This window comes from Lactuca saligna, chromosome 8, assembly GCF_052625555.1.
Source record: "Lactuca saligna cultivar CGN05327 chromosome 8, ASM5262555v1, whole genome shotgun sequence".
In the NCBI taxonomy this organism is placed as follows: Eukaryota; Viridiplantae; Streptophyta; class Magnoliopsida; order Asterales; family Asteraceae; genus Lactuca; species Lactuca saligna.
Genome location: NC_136424.1, coordinates 239,859,438 through 239,874,230, shown reverse-complemented (window position 1 = coordinate 239,874,230; position 14,793 = coordinate 239,859,438). Strand labels below are relative to the sequence as shown.

General features: G+C 36.3%; 1 non-coding gene across 1 annotated transcript; it reads left to right on the top strand.

Moving 5' to 3' along the window:
• The first annotated feature begins 1,225 nt into the window (after positions 1–1,225).
• Positions 1,226–1,308, top strand: TRNAL-UAA (transfer RNA leucine (anticodon UAA)). Its single transcript has one exon. It is a non-coding gene; the product is annotated as a tRNA-Leu (tRNA).
• The last annotated feature ends 13,485 nt before the right edge of the window (positions 1,309–14,793 follow it).

Sequence of the window (14,793 nt, the reverse complement as noted above, 5' to 3'; positions counted from 1 at the left end):
TTTGGAGTAATGATATTGTGAAGTATAAAAGTTTGGGTCTTTCAATAATACGAAAGTTGAGGTCTTTCACATTGGGTATGTTTCATACCGCATTTGTGGTTAGTGTCGTCTCCCAAAAGGTTTTTAACCATCACCATCACCGAAAAAACCAATGTCTAATTCGGTTTCTTCTCCTCATTCTTGTTGTTTCAATTCTAAGTCTCGGACTCGTTGTTGCAACCGTGCAATTTCCGCAACATCACGTGGATCTCATACGTTGGACTCGTTGGCTCTATCAGCATATATGCGTCTTTATGGGGTTATTTTCGGTGTCCTTATTGATTGGCAGCTATTGCGATTTGTGAGCTCTGATACCAACTGATGCAGTTTCTATGGCAATTCAATTGAAAAAAAAAAACTACAGAGAATTCCTAAGAAATGTACATTTATTCAATAAAAAAACTCTTCTCACAAAGCATTTATCGTGACCAAATAAAAACCCAAAGAAAATCCAAAAAAGTATCTAACAACCAAACGAGAAAAACATTGTTCTTTTAAACTTAAAAGCAAGATGATTATAAAAAGTAAAATTCGTCTAAACCTGGAATGGTCGGGGTCCATTCAATGGGTCAGATGGCCATATGCATTAATTTTTCTTTGTTAATTTTGGCTAAGGGCTATTTTTTTGCTATTAAATAATAATTCATTAAGAATATTGACTATCTTTTGTCACTTTCTCTTTTATTTATATTGTTTTTTTATATAGAAAGTTTCTTTGAAATTTGTTTGGCTATTAAATAATAATTCATTAAGAATATTGACTATCTTGTGTCACTTTCTCTTTTATTTATATTGTTTTTTGATATAGAAAGTTTCTTTGAAATTTGGGTGTATGTGTGTTGTGCGGTATGGTACAGTTTGAACCATAGTTTCATAATTAAAAACCATAAATACGTCGTATAGTGTGGTTTAGTGTGGTTTGACCGAATAACAAACTGCAAACTGCATCGTAAATATATAATCCACATTTGCACTGCAATGTTGCCAATTTATATTGTATATGCGGTTGGTCTACACCTTAGTTAATCATTTTAGGCTAAAATAACATAGAAAAATACGATAAAAACCATGCTATTAGATTCAACTCCATAGAACTTTAAATTGAGATCGTGTCTACTTTTCCTTAACCTCATATTCTTACTCGCTTACTATACAAATAAATATATAGAGAATATAAAAACAAGTTGCTGGTTTGCCCGAGAGGTTAAGGGGGAAGACTTAAGATCTTCTGCACATAAGTGCGCATGGGTTCGAACCCCATAGCCAGCATATATTTTTATCGTTTCGTTCACTGCCCATTATTATCACTTGTTTATAAATATACCCTTTACAGTTTGTATTTTCCAATTAGGTCACTGTAATTTCAAAAAATTGTTCATTAAAATCGTTTAATTTCCTATTTTGGGACTAATTCAACGTTGTATCTTCATCTTTTGCTTAAAAAACGTTCCATGGATTGAAAATCAAAACTATCTCGAACCATTATTATAAATAATAAAGTTTTGTCATAGATTTTATTTTTATTTTTATTAAATACACAAAAAACATCTATACTAATAAATAAAACCCATTTTCTATCACATATCATGTCCTCATTGATTTGGACACATGGCATTTTAATAGATTTTTTAAAATTTACTTATTTCCACATGTAATTTTCTGATTTGTTCACATATCACAACTGATTTCGGTTACAATATTGAGAGAAATAAATGTTTCCTTGAAGAATAATTGATATATTTATAATGTAATAAATGTCATAATTAATGAGAGTTCTAAAATTGATATTGATATTAAATATTTATTTTAAATTGAAAGTTTAAATATTGATATTAAATTTTTATTTTTAATAAACTCATGTAGTACACGGGTCTCTTACCTAGTATATTATAAAGGTAAAACAGTAATTTCGAATGAATAATTATAATATAACAAAGCATATATTGGGATACAAAGGAAAAAACATGATAAATATAAGGGTAAATTGTACAAAAGTTATTATGTTTTTACAAAAAAAATCGATTTTGGCTTTGTATTATTTTTGTTACAATATAGTTATTAAGTCTTTTTTTTTTTTAAATTTTGCCTATTTGACTGGTCAACCCAATTACCCTCTGACTTGGCATAGTACGAGTCAGTTTTTGGTGATATGACACGATGATATTATATTATTTTGTTATGTGATGCTGATGTGACATTGTGACATATCAAATTTTAAAAAATGATACAAAAGACACTAAAGGAGTGTTTCACCAAAAAAAATTATTAGTTATTAGCTTGGATAGTAGAGAACATGATTTAGAAGAGTTATAGTTACATAAATTTTAGAGATGACTCTGAGTCATAGTCCAAATGAATATTCATTTTGAGTTGAAGCACTAAAGGTTTCATATAAGAGACGATGGTCGATTCGACAATGGCGGTAAGACTACATTAGTGCAAGTGAAGTATCCAATGAGCGTATCTGGACTAGAAAACTTCATAGTTAACCTTGGATTTGTTTTGAGTAACAAATTGTCATTACAAACATTCTGTGAAAGTGCAATCATATTGATTAAGTATTCTTGAGATCAAAGAATGTTAATGCATAGAAGGAGGAAATTCTACTACATCCAAGAAAAAAGGTTGAGGATGGAGATCTAGTTGTGAAGTGAATATTTTTTCGATGATTCGTTGACAATAGTGATGACCAAATGAAAACATGATATGCATGTTAAAGTACATTGGCATGAAAAATGTTGACAAGTTTAGTTGTTAAGTCGATTACACCAAAACATTTGTAACGTCCCAAAAATCAGAGTAAAATTTTCAATTTTTCAAAACTAATCCAAAAACCATAATTGTTTACAAATCATTGTTTCCAAGAGTAAAAATCAAATCAGAGTATCCTAGAAATCCAACATCATAAAGATCAGAAAGATGTGCATGATCACGCACTTGCTTTTCCACGATCGTCTGAAGTACCTGAAACAATAAACTGAAACTATAAGCCAAAACTTAGTGAGTTCCCCCAAAGTACCACCACACAAACATATAACAACATGCATATTGGGTCTACAACTAACAGACTGGATTACCCCTGAGTCCACAACATGAGTTTGGCTTGCCTCCCATCCCACAGCTCATGTCAGGCTTACTCCTGAGCCTACATCATAAGTCTAGCTTGCCTTCCGGCCCACAACTCATTTTTGGCTTACTCCCGAGCCCACAACATAAATCTGGCTTGCCTTATGGCTGGCTTGATCCCAAGGTTGTTGTCTTCCACACAAAGTTGTATTGCCTTAACCTAACCACACTATGTTGTCACACCCCCGAACCAGATGGCGGAAGCGTCCGAGGGCTATTGTGACTCAATTGAATATCATCACAATGATTATACATGAATCATAACATCATTCGTCACCATGCATTGAAAAATTACAACAAATATTGTTTACATTCAGTACATTGTCTTGAACATTACATTTCCATAAATTAAACCGTTCGATACTATTTTAAACAAAACACCAAGACATCACTGGATACCTATTCTTCGATTTACCTGTAACCTGAGTATACAAGTATTTTGAAAAACGTCAACATATGAAATGTTGGTGAGTTCATAAGTCATGTTTGAAAAATAATGATTTTTGTGTAGTTTGAAAACCCAAAAAATCCGATATTTTCTGAAAAGAGTATTGTTTATAAAAAGTGTGGAGATCTGTAGTATGCTTGTCGATTTTTGTAAATGTATATAATTGTTAAACCTTGTATACATCACATAGATAAAAGTGTTGAACTTCCCGGGAAAACCCGATGTTTTCCTCGTACATAAAATTTCGTGTCTTGTTTATTGTTATACCGATTCGACGATTGTTTCCGATAATTCCAGGTGACATTGGATTAATTATGGGTTGTGAGTTGTTATAATCACGCATTAACGAAAATGACTAGTTTATAACTACCAATTACAAACGATCCTTTTGGCGTCATCCGTAAGGCTCACTTAATCCAACCACCCTAACTTCTCATAGCCCCACAACGGAGGAGAAAAAAGGGTACGAAGCCCTCGTTATTTCCATAAGTCGTTCAAGGCTATCGTGAATGCGGAAGGCACTAGGACCGACTCGCATTTGACTTCTCGACCTTGCTAGCAGTACCAATGGGCCCTTGGGGCCCAACAGCACAATAAAGTTATTGAAAGTCCCTTTACATGGATTTAGGTCATAGAAGGCTCAATAACATGTAAGCGTGTTCCCTTCGGGCCCAAAGATCATGTTATTGGGCTAGCTAAGCCCAACAAGCACGATTTGAAACTTTCAAGCCCAAAGATTGAATATTGACTTCTCGTGAATTTCGCGTGTTTATTAAAGTACTTATTGTTTATTAATTTTTGATTCGTTATTGATTCGAGACCGAATCAATTCGTTTGATAACGATATTGGTGTTGAAAGCGTATTTGTTATTACGTTCGTCGGTAGTCGTGGTACTCGTATTTTATCTTAATGGATTTATTGTTTTTTTTTTACATAAGATTTTACCTTTTTATGACCCTTCTTGGATAAAATTTAGACTTTTAACCCTTTATATAAAAGAATTTCCATTTTAGTCCTTAAACCATTTTTCTTGACACTTTAGTATCAAAACTTATTAAGAAGACATTTTCAGCCTAGATTTACTTGATAAACAGCTTAAGTCCTTCAAAAATGATTTTCTCTCGGTTGGAACCCTTATTTTCGCAACTTTACAGTTTTGGCCCAAAATGGAAAAAATTTGCATTTTTGATCCCTTTTGACTTTGAAAACATTTTGACCCTTGAATTAGTTTTATTACACTAGTAGTCCCCTGTTTTACAGAAATTTGCAGTTTCAGCCCCTCTATTTCATAATTTTCGCAATTTGGGGCTTATTGGGCCGAAAAGCCCATTTTTAGCCCATTAGGTTCAAAATTTACATTTTAAGCCCCTCAAAAGTGTTGATTTTCAGAAATTTTTTATTAGAAACTGTTTGGACTCTTTCCAACCTCCAGAAATTTTCATTTTGCGTTTTGGGCCCTTAGATTTTGTATTCTTGACAATTTGAGCCCAAAAATGGGTTTTATGTCCAAAAATGTTCATCCTAACCAAATAAATTATTTTTCTTGACTTTATTAGTGTAAAATGGTATAAGTTATGTTTATTTCATTCCTCATGTTGTAGATCTTGGTTTTTAGGTATTTTTGGCTAGCATATTCATCACATAACACATAAAATCATACATACAAGCATAAAAATCACACAAGGCATACATTTACTCATAGATCTACACATTTGCTTGTATTCTCCCCCATAAAAACTCATAAAAACCGAAAAAGAGGGGGTATGAAGCTCACCTTGGGTGTGGTTTCGGTTTTGGAAGGAAAAATGAGAAGAAATTCAGCCTTAGCTACCTTCCTTGGAAGATTTCGAACTTGGATGATTCTAAGGTGCTAAATCATAAGTTTGAATGGATTAAGAGGTGATTCTTGAATGGAATGAAATAACTAGCTTATGGATCTAACATCAACTTACCTTAGATGATGTGTTTGTGGGAAAAATCTCCTTGAAGCTTCCTAATTTTCGAACACTTGGAGAGGAGTGGAAAGAGTTTCTTTTGAGAGAGTTGAGTGAAGTGTGTGTGTATGTGTGTGTTTTGGGTTCGGCCGAGAATCAAGAAGAAAGGAGAGAAGAGAGAAGTGTGAAAGGATGGTGCATGGAAGTATGAGTCCTTTTGCATGGAAGTCCCTTGAATAATTGTGAGGTGGCACACACAAAGTCAACTCTTCCTTCCCTTGGGCTTAGGTCGAGAATGGGAGGGAAAGAGGAGATTTTTGGGCTTTTTGCCCTTAAGCCCATATTATAGTTAAGCTAGATGATGCTTGACTCAAATAAATCAAAGTGTAGTTTTTATGACCTATTAGGGCTAAATTAGGTAAATTATGCCCCAAAATGGTTCATGTAATTAATTCATTTCATTTTAGGCCCAATATGGCCCAAAGTATTGAAATACATGGAAGTGGGTCCAACTAGAGTCCATTTAAGAGTTCTAAGCCCAAGATGGTCAAATTGGAAGCTTATTGGTCCATTGGGCCCAATAAGAAATTCCTAGTCCAAAATGGACTTAAACAAGAACTCATAGGGTTTCCAATTGCTTGTTGACTACTTGAAATGTTTGCATGGGGGGTTTGTTTGTAATTTTGTTGTCATAGAGTATGCATCATACATGCTCTAATGTCTTTGATTCACAATTTGACTTAAGTGTTGTAGTTACAAGGCACAAAAATTTCTAGTTGTGACATATGTCGACATATACATAACAGATAGCATTTATCCAATAAACAGTTAATAATATAACCAGTCAACAAACTAACATGCAGATCTACATATCATTATCGCATAACAACATCCTACATAACAGGACTTAGATCTAACAAATCAATACAACGTAACAACATCTTCTAAACCAGGATACGTGACCCAATGGGCCGACATTGGTGCCTTCGACCCATAATTACAGTGAGGAAAATCCACCTCTCAGTCCGGAAAGATAGTTGAACATGACACTGCTCATATAAGCTCTACAAGTCACCTATACATCAAATAAGGACTAATCTCAACTGCAACTCAAAATACCCAAATGTCATTAGGTCAAACTTGGTCAAATCCTCATCAAAGTCAAAAGTAAAAGAAGTCAATTCAGCTGACTACGCCCAGCGTACTAAGCTTGTACGCACGGCGTACAAGGATCTTGACCAAATATGGGTTGTTGACCACGTATGCGCAATGTACCATGGCGTACGCCCAACGTATGTTCCAGCCACCTTTTCCTTCTACGAAGAGCTTACTCCTTTAAGCCCCTTTCGTCCAAACTACAGATCTAATCCCAAAATAACATCTTAAGTCATAAAGTTTCCAGCTTTATGACTTTGCATGGCTAAGAAGTGCTCAACACTAAAAACCCAAACTTCTTAACTCATTAAGATATTATAACCCATGCCTGGAAGGAAACTAATTACCAAGCTTTCATTTTTAAGACCTTAGACACTCCAAAATGTCTAAAATGGCAATCCATTAGGTCTAGAGCATGTCATACTCAAGAACTTCATTGTTTGGGGACAAAAGCAAATAATAACATCATACAAGCTAGATCTAACCAAATGAGCATCAAGGTATAAACTTTATACCTTCTAGACATGGAGGAGGGTGCAAAACTTCCATATCCAAGGTTGCTCCAAGCTTCCAAGATGTTCTTATTTCCTTCTCTTTCATCTAAGAACACCAAAACACACATTAATGGCTTAAGGATGCTAAAAATGGATTAGGGTTAGCTAGGGTCGAATATGGAGGTAGAGGCTAAATAATGAAGAGGTATCAATGAGTTAAGGATATTTAAATAGGGTCCAAACCCTAAAAATTAGGGTTTGCCCCCTGACCACGTACGCCCAGCGTACTCATGCATCCCCCACTTTTCATTTAAGTGACATTTGTGACCAATTTGCAAGCAATTCTCATATCGATGGTCAAAATGTAAAATGCTTGGAAATCAAGATGTTACAATTCTCCCCCACTTGAATCAGACTTCGTCCTCGAAGTCTGGTGTCGAAAATCACTCAAGGTAGTGCTCTCGCATATCTTCCTCGGGTTACCAAGTCCATTCGGAACCCTTCCGGTGTTGCCACTGGACCTTAACTAAAGATACCACCATGTTGCTCAAATCCTTTGTCTTCATATCTAAGATCACCACTGGTCTCTCAATATAATTCAGGTGATCATCGGCATGAATATCATCCAAAGGAACAACCGTTAATCATCAGCCACATACTTTCAAAGATGAGAAACGTGGAAGGTGTTGTGAATCTGACTGAACTCCTCAGGAAAATCCAACCAACAAGCTACCCTGACAATCACTCAAAACGGCCCGATATATCGGGGCCCCAACTTTCCCCTCTTCCTAAAGTGTATTACACTCTTCCAGGGTGGTACCGTTAACAATACTATATCACCGACCTGGAATCCCCAAATCGGATCGACATCTGGCAACATAGCTCTTCTGTCGAATCTAAGTTATCTGCAACCTCATCCTATTCACTAATGTTGTAGCCTCCCCTTGAAAACAAAGGCGACTCCCAACAAGAGTCTCAGCTACATAACCGTAATAGTGGTACACGAACAACGTCAACATATTCCACAACTCCTTTTAAACATTTCGAAATCTAGGCATCTTATAAAGAAAACTTGAGAGACCATTCAGAAACCCACAACCCGCCAACAACAACCCAATAATTTGAGAATACTCATTTGCAACGACTATGTTTCTCTCCCTGACTCAAAAACCCAACTTCCAGTGAGGACCATGCAACTGGGGAACTCTCAAAACTACAACCATAAACCAAACCCATCAGTGTACCCCCGGAATCGAGAACCCATCAGTTCTAAACTTTAGAAATCATGCTCTAGGACTGATGATCATCTATTTGTCGTACCTAATCCTAGTCCCTAACTAGGAGCAACACCAAAACATGCGGAGAGAATACTCAAAACATGTCGATCGCTAATTTCGCCTAAATTCCAAATTCCATAAATTATGTAGGAAACCTTATATATACACTTGACTTCCCGAAAATTTATCACCAAATCGCTACTCCCACGAGTATAAAGATGGTCAATCCAAGTATCTCACATCGTACCTGAATCCTTCATCAAGCTAGGTGTATCCCCACCTAAAAAAACACTCGATACATTTACGACGAACTTAATGACTCGATATTTCAGAATCGATACCCAAATTTTGTAACCCAACTCCTAATAATTAGCCTGCAAACAAACGAGGTTCATAATACAAACACCCCGCGAGAGACTTCTAATGCATAACTATTACTTCCAACAACCTTTAGCTACCCACATGATCCAACCAGCTGGTCATTGAGTCTTTCAGCTCCCAACAATGCACTAACACCTAAATATGCCAAGAAGACTAACTATACGAGACCTAAGAGTTGTTGGGTTATGAGCATTCTAACACTCCTAAGTGTACATGCAACCCTAAATACCTTGGATCTATGTTTTCTCTATTATACATGCAAATATGAACATCCAAGGTATTATCCTAATCTAGCATACAAAACTATCAATATAACAAGATAGAATACATACCTCTTTGATGGTGCTTGTCTTCATGAAGCTTGAGTGCCTAGTGTCCCAAGTGTGACACCTCAAATGGTTCACAATCATCAAAACACTTAGAATAACTTAGAGAGAATTCTACACTTCATGAAATCGGCTAGCCCTCTTCAAGAATAATACTAGTCTCTCTAGTGGCCGATTTTCCTCAAGAATAAGATGCTTATATAGTTATACAATTAGGGTAAACCCTAATTGTCATGACTTTCCATTTCCTTGGATCCATGGGTTCAAATACACCATGGAGCATCCATGGAGCATCATATAGGTTTTGGCCCAACTAGATAATCCATGGAGCATTAGCCTACTATACAAGTATGGATTATTTACACAATCAACCCACATATTTAATTAGTCTTCTTTTGATCACTCAATTAATGCTAGATTAATTCTTGATCAATACTAATTAAATAATCTCATTATTCTTATTATTAATATACTAGAACTTATAGTATATTAATAACCATAAGTGTCTTATTTCTCTCATTTAGTCTATCCAAGTGCATGATGGTATGCAACCCAAATGGACCATGCCGGGTCGGGTCAAGTCTTACCAATTATAGTTATGGACTTAGACATTAATCCAACAAGAGCCTCATTCAAATAACTATTGGGTCTCACTGATATGAATCATATAACCACTGGTTCACGATACATCATTACACCTTCTAACCACTAAATGATAAGTTCACAGTACTATGTCGATCTTCTCGTCATCCCATCAATGACCTGAAGACATATGACCATCAGTACAAGGTCCTAAAGATACCCAACCATTAATCCACTGAATTGTAGGGAGCTAATCAACATCCTTCTCACTATTAACCAAACACAAATATGGGTCACACCCCTCTATCACGCACCATTCATTTCACAGTACAGGCTGCTACCAATGTAAAATCAAATGAAAACATGGTTACACACAACCAGATAATGAGATAGGTGGTTGCACTCTTGTTCCAATACAAGGGCTACAACCAATCAAGATCTACAAAAATTACGAACCTCAACCGCTAATAGAAGTATCTTCATGTATGTCCCAAACAGATCTACCAATACACAACTATCTTGATAAAACTTCCAAAGTTACCATAAATGCTGCCAAAACCCAGGTCAAGTCAATCCAGATACCAACCCCATCGATATGATATGCCAAAATTGGATTCTGTGTAGATCCAAAGTCAATCTTGAAAACTAAACAACGCTGACCTAACATCCGACCTTCCCATAACCAAGGATATTTTCCAAAATCGAGCCTGCTATGAACAATAATTCCATAACCAACCATCGAGGGTACCCATACCCAGAAACCAAAATGTACAATGTATATATGTTGAAAATAGATTGATGCGTCCATTGAACTCCAACTGATACAGCTCGAAACTCCCGAAGAACCTCTGCTATTGACGATGAACAAAAAGACTAACGATCGAGAGTGCATACACTACTAGACAAAGCCCACGAGGAACCATACATACCAAACCCTGACCAATCAGCAACTGCCCATCCTAGACTATAAATACTAATCTATATACAAGCTGATAAGTCCTTCAACGATCGATACTCAACCTAAGCGACCTAAATGCCTCTTGACATATTCCTTGACGTTTCCAAAGGAAACCACTCTCTACAACGAGATCCTTGTCCAACAGCTTCTTGCCTCAGATATGACTCTTGCGTTCATGAACACATACATCTGATGGTAAAATACTTTGCACCCCTGTTTTGACCAAATCCTAAACCAAAGTTTCGCATACCCGAACTGCAAAAATCTATGACCCATTCTTCTGAAACATAATTCAAACAGATTGATGATTCCCTATGCAGAATATCCAGCTCTCCCCCACTTAGGGTTCAAACTACTACCAACTAACATTGCAAACAGGTTAAAACTCAAATTGGCTCACCTAGATACATAACATCCCTGACCCTTGGAATGTATAACACAACGCAAGATTATCTTCTAGATAAGGACCAAGAAAACTCAAAGAGATTCCGAATCTTAGATTGAGACCTCGCTCCCCACTCATGGTTGCCTCTAACATCAAGAATTCCATGCATATGCACAAGCAAAAACACCAAGTTCCTATCTAGAAACAAATGGATTACTACACTTCTCGCCTGTAAATCCCAACCGTCAACTCATCTCAGGAAAGCAGACCCTTGATCTCATCTCAAAGTAACCATACCACTGATGGGTTTTGGTCATAAGACATCCTATGTGCTCATACAAACCCTAAAGCTTGGATCTAGGTAGAACTATTGTACATGCTTTGAATCCAAGACTATAAACCCTAATACTAGCATATGGAAATCGATATTAACATATAATTAGGTTTAAGATATTACCTTGATTGTTATGTAGCAATAACAATCCTAATTCATCTTTGAATTGACTTTGGAAGGCTTAGAGTCACAAGTTTCACTCCTCTAACGGCTTACAAACACCAAGAGCAAATGGAGAAGTTATAAAGAGAGAGGAGAGGTATAAGAATTAGTCTCTAGGACCTCTTGGGAAGGGATACCCGAATTCATGAGCCTTAGGGGGTTTATATAGGTGTAAAGATTAGGGTTTTAGTCCTTATCCTTATCTAGTTGCTTGCCCACCAAGTAACCATAAGATAAGTCTTAGAAACCCTTATCCTAGTCGAATTCTAAGGCCTTATCACCTTAGATTCGTCCAACCCATTAATAAGATAATCCTTACCTTATTTTGTAACTATCACATAATTACAATTCAGCCCCTCTAGTTTAATTAATTACACTTGATCACAAAATTAATTCCTAATTAATTATTGACCAATATTAATTAAACAAATATGATTTCTCCTTTAATATATTATTCTTATAACATATTAATAAATCATAATAACCTCTCTCTCTATTTATTTCTCCAATCAAGTTGCTTTGGTGAAGGCAACCCAAAAGGACCATGCACCATCGGGTCAAGTACATACCAAAATAGTTATGGACTTAGACACTAATCCAACAACCACAAGGATCCTCTTGTATATTCCCACACTTCCATATTGCCGCCAAATACCGCAACTATATAGCCTCATGCTGGGTCTGCAACCTAACTCTAAAAATCACATGTCTGCTCTCTCTCTCTCTCTCTCTCTCTCTCTCTCTCTCTCTCTCTCTTTTTCTCCTCTGAACATGGAATTTGGAAGAACATAGCCTCTTTCAAAGATAGTGACATCCCAATACATCTGCCAATCACTCATCCTCCGAATGCAATCCTCGAGCTGATCATAACAATCACTTCTTTCTTGAGTCCTGTGACTCAACTAGCACTATCATCGAGCGAGGCCCTCGTGACCTCAAAATCAAATAACTCATCTAGGTTTGCACCATTCAAACCTAATCTAACGTGGCCACTAAATCCTAAACAACCACCAGACTCATCTTCAGACGGAACAAGCATATCCAAAAGATCTATAGTTACAAAAACATTTTCATGACTCATGGTACCAACCATACCATCTACCCTCAACCAACTCCTTAGGATCCTCATGACTTCCCTTGATTCGAGTATGGATCCTATGTTTCTAGTAGTACTGGCCCAATACTACCTTCCGCACATATCCATACTTTCCTCAATAATCATCTCGAATCCTCTAAGCTACCTCCTCATAATGATACTACCAAAATCTGCTAAACAACGCACCATGCGTACTACAATACTTCCTTGGCTATCCTAGGATCCACACATCACCCTGCCATCAACTGCCGAAAGACCCATATTAGTGTTAGTTACCTCCTCAACCCTATAACGGTTGGACTCAAAAAAGAGTTGTGCAATAGGGTCAAATCTTTCACTCAAAGATTATTTAACCTTTGCAGCATGTGACTTATCACATTTATTTAGTAGTTAACTCACACCCAAAAGGGTCCTACTAATCATCAAGTAAGAAAAATTCGAGCATAAAATCTCTATAGAAAATAAGGCATCATAATCCAGGAAATTCTATCATGCAATTCCAGAAGATCCCTACCATATAGCTAGTATCCAGTTCTATCACAATCATCAATAGCAAATAACAGTGTGGATAACTTGGGGTATACTTTCTTGCTTCGACTAATCGTACACATATCGTCCTTCCTTGTTTACTTTTGAAAACATTTTTTTCAAATCATTTTGAAAACTTATACATATCCTTAGTTTGGGTCTAGATTCACACCAATTCTCATCCAATTCTCTCAAACCAGAGCTCTGATACCAACTTGTAACATCCCAAAAATCAAAGTAAAATTTTCAAATTTTCAAAACCAATTCAAAAACCATAATTGTTTACAAATCAGTGTTTCCAAGTGTAATAATCAAATCAGAGTATCCCATAAATCCAAAATCATAAAGATCAGGAGGATATGCACGATCACACCCTTGCTTTCCCACGATCATCTGAAGTAAATGAAACATTAAACTGAAATTGTAAGATAAAGCTTAGTGAATTCCCCTAAAGTACCACCACACAAACATATAACAACATGCATGCTAGGTCCACAACTAACAAACTGGATTACCCATGAGTCCACATCATGAGTCTAGCTTGCCTTCCGGCCCACAACTCGTGTTTGGCTTACTCTCGAACCCACATCATAAGTTTGGCTTGCCTTCTGGCCCACAACACATGTATTGATTACTCCTAAGCCCACAACATGAGTTTGGCTTACCTTTTGGGCCCACAACTTATGTCTGGCTTGCTCCCAGTGTTGCTGGCTTCCATACAAAGTATTATCGCCTCAACCTAACCACACTATATCGACATATACATAATAGATAACGTATATCTAGTAAATAGTTAATCATATAACCAATCAACAAACTAATAGATAGATCTACATATCACTATCGCATAACAACATCCTATATACCAGGACTCGGTTCTAACAGATCAGTACAACATAACAATGCCACACCCCTAGCTGTCGGCAGAAACGCCGAGGTGTGCGATGTAAATATGTGATCACAACTATTGAACATACATTTAATAGTACAGATATAATCTTCTATTATTACCGAAATTGAAATTAAATTGACAATGACTATTTCTAAATCGCGACACACGCCTAATAATACGACGCTTACTAAGGTATACCAAAAATAATGGAGAGTCTTCTATGCGAACACTTTTGACCTACTAAATAACCTAAGAATACAAGTAATTTTAAGGGTCAACACAGGGTTGATGACAGTTACAGGTTTTCTGCTAGTGCAGTAATCATACTTTTAAAATGACTAAAAATAATTGCCCTTATCAGTAAAACCACATTTATCAAATGTTTTGTAGAGAACCTGTTAATGATACCTTCAAAGCCAAAAAGTATATTATTTTTAAGTAAATCCATACTTTAAAAGTTTTGTAGAAATAGAGAAACCATAAGTAAATCCATATTTAAATGTTTTATGGAGAAAGAGAAAGAGAGAGAGAGAGAGAGAGAGAGAGAGAGAGAGAGAGAGAAACCAAATCCATGGTTTGTAAAGAGAGAAACCAAATCCATGGTTTGTAGAGAGAGAAACCAAATCCATGGTTTGTAGTGCAAGAAACCAAGTCCATGGTTTGTAGTGCGAGAAG